At 43.1% G+C, this 22129-nt stretch overlaps 1 long non-coding RNA gene across 6 annotated transcripts in view; it reads right to left on the bottom strand.

Moving 5' to 3' along the window:
• Nucleotides 1–2799: 2799 nt before the first annotated feature.
• LOC130284404 (uncharacterized) overlaps nt 2800–22129 on the bottom strand; it is a 101914-nt gene continuing 82584 nt past the window's right edge. For all 6 annotated transcript variants that reach the window (XR_008847013.1, XR_008847017.1, XR_008847015.1 and 3 more), the window contains 4 exons: nt 17516–17684; nt 15255–15320; nt 13672–13823; nt 2800–3085 (listed from right to left, as the gene is read on the bottom strand). This is a non-coding gene — a long non-coding RNA (uncharacterized LOC130284404). The remainder of the gene's footprint in view (nt 3086–13671; nt 13824–15254; nt 15321–17515; nt 17685–22129) is intronic.

The following is a 22129-nucleotide window of genomic DNA, read 5'->3' as shown; positions in this document are numbered from 1 at the left end:
TTCATTCAGACACTGATATTTCTAGTTTAATGCCTGTATAGGAAAATAATACAAGCAAACAACATACTGGATAAAGCTGGCAAAAACAGGTGATGCTATAATGGCGGCCAAACACCCTTCAATAGCTGTTGGCTAACCATTCATCCAGATTCCTCCATACACTTCAACACTTTGCTTGGCCAAACATCCATCAGTTCTTAATGGACAAAGATGGGTAAGCCGCAGCCACACTACTCGGGCAGCTGCTTATGTCTGCAAAACCAGAAGGATCAGGCAATGGAAATCCAACATGCCCGATCCTTTTATCTCCATTACCATTTTCCAGAAGAGAATATGGTGGCCCCTATACAAAATAGTTGGCCATGGAAGGTCAGTCAAGCCTCCCAACTTTGGTGGGTTCGGCTGACTGACTGACTGAATGAACCTGCAGATAAGTCACCAGGTTTGGCTGACTTTTCATTAATGTGTATGGGCACCATTAGATTCCCCTTCAAAATATACACATATTTTAGCGGCATTCTTTATGATTGCTGGGGAGTCTTGAATGGGGTATATTGAAACCTAGTATGTCGGGTCCTTCTTTCTTTGACATCTGCCAATGGAGTAGTTCTGAGATCCTCAAAATCAATGAGAACCTTCAACATTTATCTAATATGTATGGACACGCCTTTCACCCATTCAAATATGCCTATACACTTGGCCCTCGGCGGCATTTCTATAACTGGTGGGGAATCTCTCTTGAAAGAACAAAGGATGGGGCACATTGAAGCCCAATATGTCCGCTCCTTCTTTTCCCGACATCTGCCAATGGAGTAGTGTTGGACCCCCCAGACCCTCAAAATCTATGGGAACCCCCAACATTCATCTAATATGTACGGCACTCCTTCCACCCCTTCAAATATACATATAGGCTTGCCTGCATTGTCATTATTGGTGGGGAATCTCTCTTGTGAGAACATAGGATACTCAATCCTTGGTGTAGTGTTTGGACACCCCCATACACATTCATTGCCAGACCCATAAAATCAGTGGGAACCCCAACATTCATCTAATATATATGGCATTCTAAGGGGTGCAGATGTGCCCAGGCCCTGGTGCCTAAAAAGCCCCTCTGCCACATAAGACAACACCAGTATTATAAGGTAAGTGTAATGGCTGTGATGAAGAGGATCCGCTGAGCCTGTGTGGATAATGGTGTGGGCCGTACCAGGGAGCGGAGTCTAAGGTGCTGCTGGTTTTCATCAGAGCCCGCCGCAAAGAGGGATGGACTTGCTGCGGCAGGCGACACCCAGGTCGCTACCCCTGATACGACTTGTCCACACAGGTTGCCGAGGTAAGGCATGGCACAGGAAGGATAAGGCAAACTCGTAGCTGGGGACAGACAGGAAGGTCAGGACAGGCGGCACTGGAGTGTGAACAGGAAAAGTAGCAAGGAGGTCTGGTACACAGTAAGGTAGAACACAAGTAAGGTATGCTTTTTCTAAGGCTTTGGGGCACAAAGATCTGGCAAGGGGAAACAGGAAGGGCTGACACTTATAGTGTCAGTGAGCAGCAGTAACCAATTAAGGGCATACTGGCCCTTTAAATTGCAGAGAGCCAGCGCACGCGCCCTAGAGGGCAGGTACACACACGCCGGCGACCTGGGACAGCGGAGGAAGCAGGAAGTGAGTAACAGCCCGGCGTTCGCATGCGGGCGCATCCCGCAATGCGAACTGCGGCACCACCTGCAGAGGAGGTCGAGGCAGGACAGCGCCCGCGGCCAACGTGTCTGGCCGGAGCACTAGTTGTAACAGTTAGGGTCACATATAGTGGAAATGCTGCTCATTGCACAGAATTTCAGTGCAGCGTTTATGCTCTGTGTGACTCTACCCTAAATCACATATAGTAGATGGGGCCAAAATTTTGCACTTGAGCCCAGAAGCTTTATATATATTTTTTTCTTTTGGTTAAAAATTTTCATCTGCTCTAATATGAGAACAAATTATTCTCTTGATATTGTTTTTTTCCCCCTTTCACTCGGAATTCCTCTTCTCACATGAATCATCTCTTTTTTTATACTTTTCGCTTTTATGTTTTTTGATACTTTGTTACTGTTTTCTACATCAACGTGTTGTCATTGAACCCTATTCCTTGTCGAGCGTCTTATCTTGTGTTTGTAAGTGAAAGGGAAGATCATAAATCAGCATCGTCTGGGGCCAGGAAACAGATTTATTGAGGAAAATCATCTATATTAAAATGGAACAGATTGTCCTAATTGATAAATATGGCGGGTGAGCTCATGCCAGGGGGACCTCAATGTGACAGCAAAGGGGGGGGGGGGAAGAGAAAAATGAGATGATGCAGTCTGGGGGCTAACAAGGTAAAAAAAAAAATATATATATATATATATATATATATATATATATATATATATATTACAGGAAAAATGCAAAAAAAATAGTAAACAAAGAAGGAAGCATGAAAAAATTAAGAAAATAATAAAAAAAAATACAAATATTCATTAATAAGATAAGATGGATGAAGCTCCATAGAGATAACCAGATCAGTCGACAAGTATTAAACCCTGACAAGGTTGGAATTAAAGCTCCTACACCCCACCTGATCCCATAGAAAAAGAGAAGGAACTCGTATCCGTCCCGCAGCACCATCTGCAGAGTCAGATCAATCCCACCAGATTAATGCTTCTTCCTTTGTTTAATATCTCTCTGGTTTGAACCATGAATGTTTACAGAGAAAGGCATCAGTGAGGGTAACACAATATTATTATACCAAAAAATATTCAAGAGTTTTTCACTTTTTTTTATTTTTATTTTGTTATCACACAATTTTGGATGACATGATTACATTGGAGTCAATTGGATTTGTTGATATGTTGCCACAACCAAGTAGTGGAGTCATTGTGTGTCTGCTGGGGGTAGGAGTAGGGGGGAGCCAGTTGGCTTTGCTGTCTGTATTTTCAGTGTGATGGGCAGAGCTGACATTTTTGACACCTTAGGTGTAAGAAATCCTCCATACTGTCCCCTGGAGCCGGGGATCACATCTCTTCATTATTTTTTTTAATTACAGTCAAATTATTTACAGAAAACTGTTAAGAAAAAAAGAGCGTTTGAGGAAAATTCAAGGAAATAATAAAATATTTATAATAAACAATTGATAAATAGATGGAAGATGACAGACAGATAGATAGATATGAAATAGATAGATAGATATTAGATAGATAGATAGATATGAGATAGATAGATATGAGATAGATAGATAGATAGATGGATAGATATGAGATAGATAGATATTAGATAGATAGATAGATATGAGATAGATAGATATGAGATAGATAGATAGATAGATAGATAGATGGATAGATATGAGATAGATAGATAGATAGGGTCCGTCCCAATGAGGCCACCTTATCGCGGTGGGACGGTCCAAGCTATTTGACCGCCGGCGGAGACAAATTTGCGAGCTAAGTGCCTCACTATCTCATAGTTTCACATTTGCATCTATTACACCATAGCTGTATAGCTCTCCATGTTTTAACTGCATATTCATGGTTCACCTATATCCTTGTGCTGGCAGTGTGCTGCTGCATTCTTCTGTTGCTAGATAGATAGATAGATAGATAGATAGATAGATAGATGGATAGATAGATAGATAGATATGAGATAGATTGATAGATATGAGATAGATAGATATGAGATAGATAGATAGATAGATAGATATGAGATAGATAGATATGAGATAGATTCATATGAGATAGATAGATAGATAGATATGAGATAGATAGATGTGAGATAGATTGATATGAGATAGATAGATATGAGATAGATAGATAAATATGAGATAGATAGATAGATATGAGATAGATAAATAGATTGATAGATAGATCAATAGATATCAGATAGATAGATATGAGATAGATATGAGATAGATAAATAGATTGATAGATAGATCAATAGATATTAGATAGATAGATAGATAGATATGAGATAGATAGATATGAGATAGATAGATATGAGATAGATATGAGATGAATGGATGGATGGATAGATAGATAGATAGCTATGAAATACATAGATATTAGATAGATAGATAGATAGATATGAGATAGGTAAATAGATTGATAGATAGATATGAGATAGATATTAGATAGATATGAGAGATAGATATGAGATAGATATATATGTGATAGATAGATGGATATGAGATAGATAGATAGATAGATAGATAGATAGATATGAGATAGATAGATAGATAGATAGATAGATAGATGGATAAGAATTGTAGAGCAGCACTCCCAGGTCAGAGTGGAAGTAAATGGGTGCCTGTATTTTCAGGAATAAATCACTTTCCTTCACTTTAAGTTGGTGTGCTGCAGTTGCCTTCTATTGTATCTAGATAGATGGATAGATATGAGATAGAAAGATATTAGATAGATAGATAGATAGATAGATAGATATGAGATAGATAGATAGATATTAGATAGATAGATATTAGATAGATAGATAAATAGATAGATATGAGATAGATAGATAGATAGATAGATATGAGATGGATAGATAGATAGATATGAGATAGATAGATATTAGATAGATAGATATTAGATAGATAGATATGAGATAGATATGAGATAGATAGATATGAGATAGATAGATATGAGCTAGATAGATATTAGATAGATAGATATTAGATAGATAGATATGAGATAGATAGATAGATATTAGATAGATAGATAGATAGATACTTAAAACTTCTCACCAAATGTCAATTTCTATTTGTAAACTCTTCACTGTATGTGGATGTTCTTCTGTTTTACTGTAATCTGCTCAGTAGTTTCTGTACAGATGATGAGATCTCCATGAGAATTATATAAGGTTACTGAGACTTCTCCTGTGGATTCCAGACAGGGGTCCAAAACATAGAAAAATCTGTAAGGTCATCTGCACCAAGCTTCTATGGCGACACATGGAGCCTCTACAATTCTCTTTCTATTATGAGCGCGATAACATTCCTCCTATTGGTAATGTAATATGGAGGTAATACTTCTAGGAGATTCCCAAAGATACCTGTATAACCTGGCAATGTCTTCATGCTAAATCAGAGGCTTACAGAGGTACGATGGACTCCTATGGGTGCCGCCCTGCACCTACATACCATTGTATGGGGACAATACACTATCAGTGGTGGTCGATGGATTGCACATGTATGGGCCCAATAGTTTAGATGAGCAGATTGTATATAGGAACCTACAAGAGAGATCAGTGATGTTCACATCTGGACACAAAGATAATTCAGATTAACCATTTAGAGAAATACCCATAGCAGGAATATTACAGGAAAAAGATGACTCCAGGAGTCCTGAGTTGGAAGCGAACCAGGGGCAACATCTGTAAGGAGTTTGCATGTTTTCTTTTCGCTTCTCTGGGTTCCCAGGTTCTGTTTTTCTCTCATAGTCTATAAAGTCTTAGAGTTTAATAGGTTTCCTATAACATTTTCCAGAGCATGTATGTGTGAGGTGGAATCATGGGTCCACTGGAGACAGGGGAGACATTGCTGGATACATTCTGTGTTGGCAAAAAACAAGAATGAAATACACTGCTCCAAAAAATAAAGGGAACACTCAAAAAAGGGAATAAAGGGAACACTTAAACAGCACAATGTAACTCCAAGTCAATGACACTTCTGTGAGATCCCACTGTCCACTCAGGAAGAACACTGATTGACAATCAATTTCACATGCTGTTGTGCAAATGGAACAGACAACAGGTGGAAATTATAGGCAATTAGCAAGACACCCCCAATAAAGGAGTGGTTCTGCAGGTGGTGACCACAGGCCACTTCTCAGTTCCTATGCTTCCTGGCTGATGTTTTGGTCACTTTTGAATGCTGGCGGTGCTTTCACTCTAGTGGTGGCATGAGACGGAGTCTACAACCCACACAAGTGGCTCAGGTAGTGCAGCTCATCCAGGATGGCACATCAACGCGAGCTGTGGCAAGAAGGTTTGCTGCGTCTGTCAGTGTAGTGTCCAGAGCATGGAGGCGCTACCAGGAGACAGGCCAGTACATCAGGAGACATGGAGGAGGCCGTAGGAGGGAAACAACCCAGCAGCAGAACCGCTACATCTGCCTTTGTGTCAGAGCCCTGCAAAATGACCTCCAGCAGGCCACAAATGTGCATGTGTCCACTCAAACGGTCAGAAACAGACTCCATGAGGGTGATATGAGGGCCCGACGTCCACAGGTGGGGGTTGTGCTTACATTTGCCACTGGCGCCCTGTGTTCTTCACAGATGAAAGCAGGTTCACTTTGAGCACATGTGACAGACGTGACAGAATCTGGAGATGCAGTGGAGAATGTTCTGCTGCCTGAAACATCCTCCAGCATGACCGGTTTGGTGGTGGGACAGCAATAGTGTGGGGTGGGATTTCTTTTGGGGACAGCACAGCCCTCCATGTGCTTGCCAGAGGTAGCCTGACTGCCATTAGGTACCGAGATGAGATCCTCAGACCCCTTGTGAGACCATATGCTGGTGCGGTTGGTGCCCTGGGTTCCTCCTAATACAAGACAATGGTAGACCTCATGTGGCTGGAGTGTGTCAGCAGTTCCTGCAAGAGGAAGGCATTTATGCTATGGACTGGCCCGCCCGTTTCCCAGACCTGAATCCGATTGAGCACATCTGGGACATCATGTCTCACTCCATCCACCACAGACTGTCCAGGAGTTGGCGGATGCTTTAGTCCAGGCCTGGGAGGACATCCCTCAGGAGACCATGAGCCACCTCATCAGGAGCATGCCCAGTCATTGTGGGGAGGTCATACGGGCACGTGGAGGTCACACACACTACTGAGCCTCATTGGGACTTGTATTAAGGACATTACATAAAGTTGGATCAGCCTGTAGTGGGGTTTTCCACTATGATTTTGAGTGTGACTCCATATCCAGACCTCCATGGGTTGATAAATTTGATTTCCATTGATCATTTTTGTGTGATTTTGTTGTCAGCTCATTCAACTATGTAAAGACGAAAGTATTTCTTACGATTTGTTCATTCATTCAGATCTAGGATGTGTTATCTTAGTGTTCCCTTTATTTTTTTGAGCAGTGTATAAGACAGTCTTCTTTTCTTTGTAGGCTCCATTTTTGTATCTTCGAACATAGAGCTGATGTGACTTGTTTCCAAGAAGCTCTAGCGTCGTTTCATCTGTTGAAAGGACTTCCTCCCAGAAGCTTTGTGGCTTGTCCTTTGGACCGATGAGACAAAACTGAAGCTTTTGGGAAAGTCACATCCACTCTATGTTCACAGATGCAAAAATTAAGCCTACAAAGAACACTGTACCTACTGTAAAACATGGAGGAGGCTCAAGTATGTTTTGGTGCTGCTTTCAATAGGTGTCTTGAATCTATACGGGGTACAATGAAATCTCGAGACTATGAAGGCAATCTGGAGCGAAATGTGATGCCCAGTGTCAGGAAGCTTAGGTCTCCATGGGTCATTCAACAAGATAATAACCACCAAAAACACAGCAAAAAACACCCAAGAATGGCTAAGAGCAGAACATTGTGATGTGACTTCTATGAGCCCTGATCAGATAGTATAGAACATCTGTGGAAGTAGCTGGAACCTACAGTCTGGAGAAGACACCTTCACACCTGAGACTGCTGGAGCAGGATCTTATGAAGAGTGGGTCAAGATACCTGAAGTCTGCAGGAGACACGTTCACACCTGAGACAGCTGGAGCAGGATCTTATGAAGAGTCGGCCAAGATACCTGAAGTCCGGAGGAGACACCTTCACACCTGAGACAGCTGGAGCAGGATCTTTTGAGGAGTGGGCCAAGATACCTACAGTCTGGAGAAGACACCTTCACACCTGAGACTGCTGGAGCAGGATCTTATGAAGAGTCGGCCAAGATACCTGAAGTCCGGAGGAGACACCTTCACACCTGAGACAGCTGGAGCAGGATCTTATGAGGAGTGGGCCAAGATACCTGCAGTCTGAAGAAGACACCTTCACACCTGAGACAGCTGGAGCAGGATCTTATGAGGAGTGGGCCAAGATACCTGCAGTCCGGAGAAGACACCTTCACACCTGAGACAGCTGGAGCAGGATCTTATGAGGAGTGGGCCAAGATACCTGCAGTCTGGAGAAGACACCTTCACACCTGAGACAGCTGGAGCAGGATCTTATGGAGAGTGGGCCAAGATACCTGCAGTCTGGAGAAGACACCTTCACACCTGAGACAGCTGGAGCAGGATCTTATGAGGAGTGGGCCAAGATACCTGCAGTCTGGAGAAGACACCTTCACACCTGAGACAGCTGGAGCAGGATCTTATGAGGAGTGGGCCAAGATACCTGCAGTCTGGAGAAGACACCTTCACACCTGAGACATCTGGAGCAGGATCTTATGAGGAGTGGGCCAACATACCTACAGTCTGGAGAAGACACCTTCACACCTGAGACAGCTGGAGCAGGATCTTATGAGGAGTGGGCCAAGATACCTGCAGTCTGAAGAAGACACCTTCACACCTGAGACAGCTGGAGCAGGATCTTATGAGGAGTGGGCCAAGATACCTGCAGTCTGGAGAAGACACCTTCACACCTGAGACAGCTGGAGCAGGATCTTATGAGGAGTGGGCCAAGATACCTGCAGTCTGGAGAAGACACCTTCACACCTGAGACAGCTGGAGCAGGATCTTATGGAGAGTGGGCCAAAATACCTGCAGTCTGGAGAAGACACCTTCACACCTGAGACAGCTGGAGCAGGATCTTATGAGGAATGGGCCAAGATACCTGCAGTCTGGAGGAGACACCTTCACACCTGAGACAGCTGGAGCAGGATCTTATGAGGAGTGGGCCAAGATACCTGCAGTCTGGAGAAGACACCTTCACACCTGAGACAGCTGGAGCAGGATCTTATGAGGAGTGGGCCAAGATACCTGCAGTCTGGAGAAGACACCTTCACACCTGAGACATCTGGAGCAGGATCTTATGAGGAGTGGGCCAACATACCTACAGTCTGGAGAAGACACCTTCACACCTGAGACAGCTGGAGCAGGATCTTATGAGGAGTGGGCCAAGATACCTGCAGTCTGAAGAAGACACCTTCACACCTGAGACAGCTGGAGCAGGATCTTATGAGGAGTGGGCCAAGATACCTGCAGTCTGGAGAAGACACCTTCACACCTGAGACAGCTGGAGCAGGATCTTATGAGGAGTGGGCCAAGATACCTGCAGTCTGGAGAAGACACCTTCACACCTGAGACAGCTGGAGCAGGATCTTATGGAGAGTGGGCCAAAATACCTGCAGTCTGGAGAAGACACCTTCACACCTGAGACAGCTGGAGCAGGATCTTATGAGGAGTGGGCCAAGATACCTGCAGTCTGGAGGAGACACCTTCACACCTGAGACAGCTGGAGCAGGATCTTATGAGGAGTGGGCCAAGATACCTGCAGTCTGGAGGAGACACCTTCACACCTGAGACAGCTGGAGCAGGATCTTATGAGGAGTGAGCCAAGATACCTGCAGTCTGGAGAAGACACCTTCACACCTGAGACAGCTGGAGCAGGATCTTATGAGGAGTGGGCCAAGATACCTGCAGTCTGGAGAAGACACCTTCACACCTGAGACAGCTGGAGCAGGATCTTATGAGGAGTGGGCCAAGATACCTGCAGTCTGGAGAAGACAACTTCACACCTGAGACAGCTGGAGCAGGATCTTATGAGGAGTGGGCCAAGATACCTGCAGTCTGGAGAAGACACCTTCACACCTGAGACAGCTGGAGCAGGATCTTATGAGGAGTGGGCCAAGATACCTGCAGTCTGGAGAAGACACCTTCACACCTGAGACATCTGGAGCAGGATCTTATGAGGAGTGGGCCAAGATACCTGGAGACAAGTGCAGAAGTCTTACAGAAATCGCCAGATTGCAGCGACTGCCCCCAAAAGGTTGTGCAACAAAATTTTACATTTGGGGACTTCTTTTTTTTCTTTTCAGGACAGGTTAATTATAATTTTTTTTTTTTCAGGACAGGTTCATTTAGTTTTTTGATTTTTAAATGATCTTATTAAAACCATAATTCAAATGCAACATCAGAATTTCATCCATTAGTTTTCAGTAAATATTTATTTATTAATTTTGTAAATTTCAAGTTATTTCAGGGAAAATTGTGGGTTTTTCTGTCTTTAAAAAACAATTTCGTCCACATCTGAATTTTTTTTTTCTGTTCTTTTGCTAAAATTGAACCCAATGTTTTTTAAATTTCTTGGAAAATTATAAAAATAAAAAAAATGTACAATCGACAACTGATACCAATAAAGCTCAAACTGTCAATAAAGTACCATGACCACCATCTTGGGTCCAAGCTCAGGTTCAACGTCATGCAATTTTGGAAAATGTCTTTAAGTTTTTGGGCTGAATTTCTCCAACACATTTCCTTTTAATTCAAATATATTTTGTTTTTTTATAAAACTAATTCTCCCTATGATTAAATATTAGAATATAACAGATATTCGTTCCTTTGTAACAGCTACAGGAGAAATGAGGATAAATCTATAAATCTTTGCGTTTGACGCTGACAGGTATAAGTGAATGGATGCGTCCGTCCACAGTAATGAGGACATCAATCAGGATCCTGTCTCTCTAATAGGTTCCATCCACTGCCGTCCCTTTAAAAGCTCTGCCATTCATTATGGGGAACTTGTTGTAAATCACTTTCACTAGTAATGGCCGATGATGCGGTCATAACACTAAAAGCCCCAGTTTTACGAGCAAAACCACTTGACAAAAAATTCTGTGTATTCACTATAGCGGTGGTCTCCAAACTGTGGACCACCAGCTACTGCAAAACTACAACTCCAAGCATGCCCGGACAGCCAACGGCTGTCCGGGCATACTTGGAGTTGTAGTTTTGCAGCAACTGGCGGTCCACAATTTGGAGGTCACTGTATTATAGCTATAAACCATATACTATGGACTAAACCATACATCCAGTCAGCTGTAGAGATGGCCATCGACAAAGGGGTACCCCACTGAAAACATCTAATCCCCTATTCAAAGGATAGAGGATAAGATGTTTAATCGTGGGGGTCCCGCCGCTGGGGACCTCTGCGATCTCTGCTGCGGCACCCGTCATTCAGCGCACGGAGTGAACTGCCCTCCGTGCCTGATGACTGACAAACACAGCCGCCATGCCCCCTCCATTCATGTCTATGGGAGGAGGCGTGACGGCTATGTACTAGCCCCTCCCATAGACATGAATAGAGGGGACGTGGCGTCACGAACATGGAAGCTGCAAGCTTCCGTGTTCCGGACGCCGCCGCTGCCGGCCCAGAGATTGCGGGGGTCCCACCACTGGGGACCCCCGCGATCTCCAGGCCGGCAGATGCAGCATCCGGAACATGGAAACTTGCAGCTTCCGTGTTCATGATGTCACACCACACCACGCCCCCTCTATTAATTTCTTTGGATTGGGGATAAGATGTTTAGAGGGGAGTATCCCTTTAATTGTCAGCTGAAATAACATATTTATGACATGATCTGCTAATATTATTTAGCTTAGCACATTCTGCAAACCCACTCAATTGGCTAAAAGGTTACTACAGTTTAGGTAAAAGGTACCCCCTATCCAAAGGATAGGGGATAAGTGTCTGATTATGGGGGTGTCCAACCCAGCGTTCTCCTGTCCAGCGCCCCGGCTCTCCCCATGCATGTAGCTGTGTCGACCAACGTATGAAGCAGCAGTCCACAGACCCCCTCCATGCATCTCTATGGGAGAGCCAGAGATACACGAGTACAGTGCTTTGGCCTTCCCATAGAAATGCATGGAGGGTGGGTGCCGACCCCACGCTCCGTGTGTGAGGAGAACCAGAATGCAGTGTAGGAGATTGCAGGGGATCCTCGCTGAGACCCCCGGGATCTCCAGAGCGGCATCCCAGTCATCCGGTGCAGGAAGGGAACTCTGCTCCATGCCGGATGACGGGAGACCACAGCTCACCCCTTCCCATAGACATGGATGAGGGGGGGGGGCATGGCATGACAGAGCTTGTGTGCAGAACACCTTGGTGCCGACCCGGAGATCACAGGAGGTCCCCCCGCGATCAGACATCTTATCCCCTATCCTTTGGATAGGGGATAAGATGTTTAGGGGCAGAGGACACCTTTGATCCTCTGTCGCAGCTTAGTGGGTTATTGGGCAGTCATGCAACTGGAATTAACTGTTCATGAAATATGGAAGAAAAAGAGGATTACTGTGACAGGAACAACATTCACTGGGGAGACTATATGATGATGCCAGTAGTAAGCCAATCTATACATTGATCTGTGTGTTACACCACATGGACAACTATGACATACTCATCCATGAGAGTCAAGAAGCCGATACATTAACTCATCACTTCCAAATGACTCACGTTACCAACTTCATGAATTAAAGATCTCAGACGGTTGGTTTCTTTGTCTTCATGGTTCTTAAATAATTACATCATAAGGCTAAAATGTTCTTAGACATGGTTCCAAAAATTCATGACCATGGTCTTTTAAAGAGGTTGTCTCAAATAATAACATTTTTCCATATACCCTATAGGGGCATATTTGTCCCATAGAGGTCAGAGCGGAGAGACACTCAACCAAGAACTCTTGCAATGAGGGTCCCAGTCCATGTGGTCGGCCATTCTTGTGTCACATGTCACCCAAAACATATGAGCTGATCACCAGGAGGTTTTAGAAGCTGGACGGGCATCAGTCCATGGTTGGGGGGGCTTCATTGTAAAAAAGAGTTATCAGGATGATTGAGACTGGACAGTGATAGGTATTCAACCTGGGCTCAAAGATCTGTAGTGGCCTTTTTTTTTTGTGACGCCATTGTTGCAACGTTTTTTTTATACCACATTTTGGAGTGCTGCGTCATCGCTTTACTTCTCTCTCTCTCTCTCTCTCTATACATACATATATATATATATATATATATATATATATGTATATTTGGATAAGTAGTGCTGCAACTTGTTGTTTGAGATATATATATGTATATATAGCAACAGGAGAATACAGCAGCACACTGCTAGCACAAAGATATAGATGAAACATGAGTATATAGATAAAACATGAGTATATAGATAGAACATGAAAAGCTATACAGCTGTAGTGCAATAAATAAAATATGAAACTATGAAATTATGAGGTACTTAGCTTGCAAATTTGGCTGCCAAATAGCGTGGACCGTCCCACCACGGGAAGGTGACCTCATTCTGGTACGGACCCTACACTGTGAATATGCCTCTGTGTGAACAGTACAGCAGCCATGCAAGGTCTGAAACATCCAAGGCACCTTACATACACCTAATAGAGTTGGGTGGGGTGCAAGAGCCAACATGGAGCTAGCCACTCCCCCGTATGTGTAATTCAACCAAAGAATAAGTTGGCCAGCACTATTCTTTGGTTGTATATGTATACATAGATATATATACAGTGACCCCCCCGACCTACGATGGCCCCGACATACGATCATTTCAGCATACGATCACTCTCAGAGGCCATCGCATGTTGAAGGCAGCATCAACATACGATGCTTTTGTATGTCGGGGCCATCGCATAAACGGCTATCCAGCAGCGCAGACTGCTTCAGCTACCGCCAGATAGCCGTTTACGGTGCCCCGTGTGGTCCACTGACGATCACTTACCTGTCCTCGGGGCTCCGGCACGTCCTCTTCGGGATCCCCTCCATCGTCAGGGCTCTCCACTGTCGTCATCACGTTGCTGCGCACGCCGTCCCGTCATCCAATAGGAGCAGCGTGCGTAGCGGTATATATATATATTATTTTTTTATCTGAGCCTAATAGAGAAAATAGGGAAGCTGAATATAATTCTTAGTCTGAAGTTCCTTGAACTGGTATAGCTCTTATGTCACGTCTAAATAAAGGTTAATAAAAGGCCATTTGTTGGAAAACTCCCTTTCTTCACCAGAATAAGATCAACCTACAAAAACATTTATGAAAAACAACGTCCCAAAATTTTCTAAAATGTTAATGCTAGATAAAGTTTTTTTGTTTTCCGTAAGGTTTTGTCCAGTTTCGGTGGTCTGCGAACAATGAGATGTGATTTGCATGTCTACTATGAGCAGCTGCAGCCCTTTATTGTGTATATGGGATGAGTTTCGGCGGTCTACCACTTGTCAGCTCTTGAACAAAATAACTTTTTTTGAATTGTGGATTCTCCTGGGTGGGGGTATTGATTCTTCTGATATCTTTTTTAGTTGTACTGAAAGTTATATAAGGAAGGTTGGTGCGAGTTTTGACATGTCCCACCGATGAGGTCAGCTCAGTTGAAGGTCCCACGATCTTGGACAACTTAAAGGAGTACTCTGGGATCTAAAACTTATCTCCTTTCCCAAGTATAGGAAGTTTCAATTCTCAGGGGGGCTTTTGTATGGGCCCCCGGCTCTCCGTCCAAATGGCACGTGTCAACCACCGCACCCCTCAATGCAGCTCTATGGGAGAGCCGGAGATTGCCGAATGCTTCGCTCTGGCTCGCCCATTGGGCTGCATTGAGGGGACGTGTCAGCTGCCGCTTCCTGCAGTAACTGAAAACGCCCCATTCAGGAGGAGAGCGGGAGCCCCATATGGGGATATGGAGATAGGGGATACGTTTTTATATACCATAGATCTCCTTTAACATAAAATCTAAGGGCCAATGCACAAATACAAATAATTCAGAGCAGAATCTGCTTGCAGCACTACATAGGATCCTTAAAAGGGTACTCTGCTGCTCAGCATTTGGAACAAACTGTTCCGAACGCTGGAGCCGGCGCCGGGAGCTTGTGACATCATAGCCCCGCTCCCTCATGATATCATGCACCGCCCCCTCAATGCAAGTCTATGGGAGGGGGCGTGACAGCCGTCACGCCCCTTCCCATAGACTTGCATTGAGGGGGTAGGACGTAACGTCATGAGGGGGCAGGGCTATGACATCACAAGCTCCCGGCGCCGGCTCCAGCGTTCGGAACAGTTTGTTCCAAATGCTGAGCAGCGGAATACCCCTTTAACGAAACATCTGACATGGTGCCAGGTTCTGAGTGAAGACTGAACATGTTCATTCTTTCAGCAGACTTCCACCCAAAAAAAGCCAATAGTCAATGGGACTTTAAATTGCAGGGCTTAATTGTCCCTGCAAGTTCTGTATGTAATTAACCCCGATTCAGGGTGGCATGGATCTACTGAAGGAAACATGATGCACATGTGGTACCACGGGTGGTGTAGGGAAATACCTTATCACTTTGTGACGCTGGGGCATTGTTATCCTATACACGGTCCAAGGTTGGAGGCAGCTTCTCCTGGGCCAGACATGGGGAGTAAAGGAACACGGACATCAGGTTACGGATAACTGTCTTTCCTCAGCTGGGTGCAGATGGTGTTACAGGGACAGCTGGTTTTGGGTACAATTGTGCAGCATAACCCCTTGGGAGCCCTGTTGCCTTGCTGGGACTTGTGGTGCTTTCACCAAATGAATTAATACTGACTTGAAAGATGGGTAGATGAATCCTGGTAGGTAGGGTTCTATTAAGGTCTTGTAGCCTTCTCCGCCAGGGCATGAACTTCCACCGTGCGGGTGATCCTTGCAGAATGACCGGATTGAATATATTTGATCTGGGACTTCCCTTGAGGCTTCCACACACATCACACCTTTACCACACTGTTGCTCAGACAGATCTCAAATATGAACTGGGGAAACTCCTCTCCCACTACACTATATAGGGAAGAATTTAGGGGTTCCCATCGGCAGGCAGGGTCACATGGGGTTTACACAGCTCCTCTCTTAAGGGTACAGTAACACATTTAACATATATCAACAACAAGATAATTATAGAAAAATATATTAGTTTCTTAATAAAGTGCAAACATAATAAAGAGAACAAAAAATCCTTTGGTGGGCCCAACATCTATGCTGCAAAGCTGCCCAAAGCAGTCCGAAGTCACAGGACAGCAATTGGTGCTGGCACATGGGCCCTAAGAACCCTTGTCTATATGACCTATTAGGGCATATGGACTGTAGAAAGGCAGGGCCCTTCTTAAGACACCCCTTAAGGTGAAGAACCACTGTTTATTTTAGTAAGCGCTATGAGCATTGCCAAGGGGTATGAATTACCAAGAACCAATACCCTCAAATATTAAAGGAAAACTGTCACTAAACCCCCCTACCTCCCCCCCCCCCCCCCCTCCTGCACTACTGGCTGGTACTGGCTAGTAGTGCGGGGGACACTGATCAATATAATGCCTACCATGCCCGGGTCAGTCCAGTGGTTTGCCCGTTATCTTCATTTTTCAACATATGCAAATCATCTTCTAACTGGCACGGGCGGGGTTACTGCCTTCATCTGGCACTGTGACGTCAGCGCCACTCGTCTGCAGCACTGCCCGGCGTATGTATATTCATGCCCTCCCTCCGCATCTCCCTCTTCACCCCACTCTGTATGTGACTCCATGTGCCCGCTTACTGCAGCTCCGCTAGAATGAAGCTGCGCTGAAGCCGCTTCCGGGTGTACACAGGAAGCCGGCACATGCGCAAGTGGAGTCACATATAGAGCGGGGAGGAGAGGGAGATGCGGAGGTAGGACGTGAATATGCATAAGCCGGGCGGTGCTGCGGACGAGCGGCGCTGACGTCACAGTGCCAGATGAAGGCAGTAACCCCGCCCATGCTAGTTAGAAGATGATTTGCATATATTGAAAAATGAAGATAACAGGCGAACGGCTGCATGGATCCGGGCATGGTAGGCATCATATTGATCAGCGTCACCCGCACTACCAGCCAGTACCTCTGGTTGGTAAACTGTAACATTAAAAGGGTACTCTGGTGGAAACAGATTTGTAAATTATTTATATTTAATAATCTTAAAGGGGTATTCCGGGCAAAAACATCTTATCTTATCTTAAAGCTCTGTAGTTGACATCAGTCAGGTGATTCAGGTCCAAAGTTCGGAAGCCATTGCTTCCCTTGCGCTTCACATGTAGTCTAGAGCCACATTGTGTTGTATTATTGTCCCTCCATTAATGGGTTACTTAGGGGATTAACGTTTACAATGTTTTTTTCGGGGATTAAACGAAGTTTGCACAGCAGGGCAAATAAATTGTCACAGTCACTGACCAATGAAAACTATTGGAACAATCAGAATTATTTTTTACCTATTGTATAAACATAGATCAGTGTTTCCCAACCAGGGTGCCTCCAGCTGTTGCAAAACTACAACTCCCAGCATGCCCGGACAGCCGTTGGCTGTCCGGGCATGCTGGGAGTTGTAGTTTTGCAACAGCTGGAGGCACGCTGTTTGGAACACACTGCTGTTAGCTTTCTTTAAATTACAATGGATGTGTGAATATGGCCTTAGAACAATATACCCCATCAATATCGGCATCAAATGAGTTGAAAAATCAATTTGTTTTTAACATGAGAACAAATTAAATTATATTTACATAAGGCGAACCTTATTTTCTGTGGAACTCTTTACTCGTTTGATGGATCACACACCTACCTTCCCATTTAAAAGACTGAAGTTGAATCCAAGATGGCCGCTAGCAAGATGGCCACCGTGTTGGTGACATGCCCCAACAGGTTTTCCCCTTAGCTTAAGTCTAAAATCGGATTACCGTCTGACATTTTGTCTATATTTTATATGGATGTCTTCTTACTTTTGAGTTGACCTGTATAGTAAGATATAATAATAATAATAATAATAATAAAAAGGTTACTACCAACATATAACGATGTAATAACATAATAAAGTATAAAACTAAGTAACAGGTATTAATCAGTGTATTATAATATGGAATACTAAATAGCAGCTAATATTAGTTATAAAAATATAATAATATACAGTAATAAGATATAATAAAAACAGGTACTATAATTGTATAATAATATGTAATTCTAAAAAGCAGCTAATATTATTAATAAATATATAACAATATAATAAAATATCTATATATATAAAACTCAACGTGTGTGTGTGTGTATGTATGTATGTGTGTATGTATGTTCCACAAAAACGTCCAAACGGCTAAAGATATTAACATGAAACTTGGCCACATGTTACTTATACGTCAACGACAAACATAGGATGGGTGATTTAACCCTTATTCACCCCCATTTGCCAGGGGCGGGGTTTTTGTTTAAAGTCCCATACAAGTCTATGGGAAATATATGTTACTGCATAACTTCCAAACGGCTGGAGATATTTCGATAAAACTTGGTCACATGTTACTTATATGTCCACTTAAAATGAAGGATAGTTAATTTAACCCTTAACTACCCCCATTTGTGAGTGTCAGGGTTTTTGTTTAAAGTCCCATGCAAATCAATGGGAAATGTATGTTCTCACATAACTTCTGTACGGCTGGAGATATTTCAATACCTGGTACACATAGGATATGATGATGGGATAGGAGGACGGGATAGGAGGACCAGGATAGGAGGACTGGGATAGGAAGACCGGGATAGGAGGTCGAGATAGGAGGTCGAGATAGGAGGACGGCATATGAGGACGGGATAGGAGGTCGAGATAGGAGGACGGAATATGAGGACGGGATAGGAGGTCGAGATAGGAGGTCGAGATAGGAGGTCGGGATAGGAGGTCGGGATAGGAGGTCGGATAGGAGGTCGGGATAGGAGGTCGGATAGGAGGTCGGGATAGGAGGTCGGGATAGGAGGTCGGGATAGGAGGTCGGGATAGGAGGTCGGATAGGAGGTCGGAATATGAGGATGGGATATGAGGTCGAGATATGATGAAGGGATAGGAGATCGGGATAGGAGGTTGGGATGTGAGGACAGGATATGAGGTTGGGATATGACAACAATATATGAGGACGGGATATGAAGTCAAAAGCTTCCTCCTTTGTTTATTTTTCTCCCCAACAAGGATTAGGAAGGAAAAACCTGGCAACGCCGGGTACTCAGCTAGTAATATAATAAATGCAGGTATTATCAGTGTGTTATTATATGTAATACTAAATATGAGCTAAAATATAGTAATATCATATAATAAAATCTAATAAACACAGTTATTATGAGTGTATATTCATATGTAATAGTAAATATCAGTTAATATTAGGTGTATATATATATATATATATATATATATATATATATAATAAAATATAATAATAATAATAATAATAATAAAAAAGCTATTATCAGTGTATATCAAAATATTATAAATATTGATAAATAAATGTAACTATCAGTATATACTTAAAATATAAGATAGCAATAATAAATATAATAATGATAATTTATATGGTGCCAACAAATTACGCACCTCTTTACAATTTAGAGGGTACAAATAAGGAAAAAATAGGACATTACAATAATGCACACATAATGCAAACAAGAGTGAAGGCCCTGCTTGGGAGAGCTTATAGTCTATAAATATCAGCTATCATCAATGTATAATGCTATAATAAAATAAAAGACAACTTTCAGGTAGTATCAGTGTATAATGATATAGTAACATAATAAGATGCAATAATAAATATCACGTATTATTAGTGTTTAGTAATACAATAAAGTATTTACTAAATATGAGCAAAAATCTGTTATACATATAAAAAATATAATAAAATATAATAGTGAAAATCATATATAAGTATATATAGCAATTTTAATCAAACATATTACAATATATCACTACACATCAACTGTTATTAGTTATAGATATAATAATATAACAAAATCTAATACATCAATAAATATATGTTTTTTTATTAAATTACTTAAACGTTTACAGTGGTCCCTCAACATACGATGGTAATCCGTTCCAAATGGACCATTGTTTGTAGAAACCATCATATGTTGAGGGATCCGTGCAATGTAAAGTATAGGACAGTGGTCTACAACCTGCGGACCTCCAGATGTTGCTAAACTACAACACCCAGCATGCCCGGACAGCCAACGGCTGTCCGGGCATGCTGGGTGTTGTAGTTTTGCAACATCTGGAGGTCCGCAGGTTGAAGACCACTAGTATTGGAGGTTGTACTCACCTGGATGTCGCCCTCCATCGCTGTCCCCGAGGTGTCCCCGCCGCTCTGGCAAGGCCTCTGCTTCCCTGGCATCCTCGCTCTCCGTCGCCGCCATCACGTCGCTACGCACGCTGCTCCTATTGGATGACGGGACGGCGTGCGCAGCGACGTGATGACGACGATGGAGAGCGCCGACGATGCAGGGGATCCCGAAGAGGACGCGCCGGAGCCCCGAGGACAGGTAAGTGATCGTCAGCGGACCACACGGGGCACCGTAAACGGCTATCCGGTGGCAGCTGAAGCAGTCTGCGCTGCCAGATAGCCGTTTATGCGATGGCCCCGACATACAAAAGCATCGTATGTTGATGCTGCCTCTGAGAGTCCATCGTATGTTGAAATGATCGTATATCGGGGCCATCGTAGGTCGGGGGTTCACTGTATACCTAAATTATATATGATCTTGAATAAACCCAAGCCCTGGATAAAATAATCTAGAAAAATAGACTAAATGTAAAAAAAAAAAATAACAAAAAAAAAAATTTGATTTAAATCCACGAAACAATAAAAAAAAAAAAAAAAAAAAAATGAGATACAAATCCACCAAACACAATAACATAAAAAACAATTGAAAAAATCTTGTCGGGGCATAAAAGCGAGAAAATGATTTCAACATAATATATAGTGAACGGTGAATACCCCCCTTCGAATCCTATCTGTATAACGTAAATCAGAGACAATTGGAATACAAGCGGAATGAGATGAATGTCATTACACAGAACACGGGGACACGGCGCCATGTAATGAGATGCGCCCGCCGCTTCCAGCTCATGTATAAATTTACCTCATTACGGGTCATGAATTATTCATCGCCAACCCATTACCCGCAGTGGTTATCCTATAACTTTCTACCTGAAGATGTAGCCGTTGTCTGGAAAGCTAATATTTGTCAGAAGAAGAAATTCTCCTTTTTACAAGAGACAAATGTGATGTGTTTGGCGCCGGTCCTGTGTACGATAAGAGACAAACTGTATATGCCAGGTGGATTGTGGCACCGCATTCCTCGCATAGTGGCGGCACATTGCTGGTTGTATCGTGTTACACATATGTTATGTCACACCCGACTGTGTAAAATCACTGACAATAGTAATTGGGAGAAAAGTATGTCCCCATCGGGTCGCCATCTTCCTTGCAAAAAAAATACCGCCCATGATAGTTTGCATAGTTAAATGGGCACTCTCATTAAAACTAATTTTTGCTATTGCACTCCTTATGGCAAATAAAAAATATTTCTAATGTACTTTGTTTAAAAAAAATGAAGTTTTCTATGTTTTATTTGTGCTTAAAAAAGCTCCAGAGCACATCTTCCCCATCTTATACACATAGACTTGGGACCGAAGTCCAAACACAGGAAGTGCAGCCTGGAGTGCTGAGGGGGGGTCCAACCAACAGCATATGGCAGTTAAGTGTGAGAGGAGCTATGATTGGATGAGGTTGGACACACCCCCCTCAGCACTCTAGGCAGCACTTCCTGTGTTTGGACTTCGGTCCTAAGTCTGTGAATGAGACGGGGGAAAATGTGCTCTTGAGCTTTTTTAAGCACAAATAAAACATAGAAAACTTCATTTTTTTTAAACAAAGTATATTAGAAATATTTTTTATTTACCATAAGGAGTGCAATAGCAAAAATTAGTTTTAATGAGAGTTACCCTTTAAATATATATGCGTAACATCACATTATACACATATACGGGGGCAATTTTTGTCCTATTCTGACAATTTCTATAACTTTTTTATTTCTCCATATACGGGCCTGTATTAGGGTATATTTTTTCCGCCCCGACCTTTAGTTTTTAACAGTACCGTTTTTGCTTCAATGTGACCTTTTGATCGTTTTTTTTAAATAAATTCAGGAGTGGCAATTAGTTAGTACAACTCTCAGCAAGCCTGTGGCTCAGCAGCTGCCCCACACGAAAACTACAACTCCCAGCATGTTTGACTATATAGTAGTATATAGGTCAGTGTTTCCCAACCAGGAGTGCCTCCAGCTGTTTGCAAAACTACAACTCCCAGCATGTTGGACTATGTAGTAGTATATAGGTCAGTGTTTACCAACCAGGAGTGCCTCCAGCTGT

The sequence above is a fragment of the Hyla sarda genome, chromosome 8 (assembly GCF_029499605.1).
Source record: "Hyla sarda isolate aHylSar1 chromosome 8, aHylSar1.hap1, whole genome shotgun sequence".
NCBI lineage: Eukaryota > Metazoa > Chordata > Amphibia > Anura > Hylidae > Hyla > Hyla sarda.
Note: the sequence above shows the minus strand (reverse complement) of the source record. Positions and strands in the feature narration are given on the sequence as shown.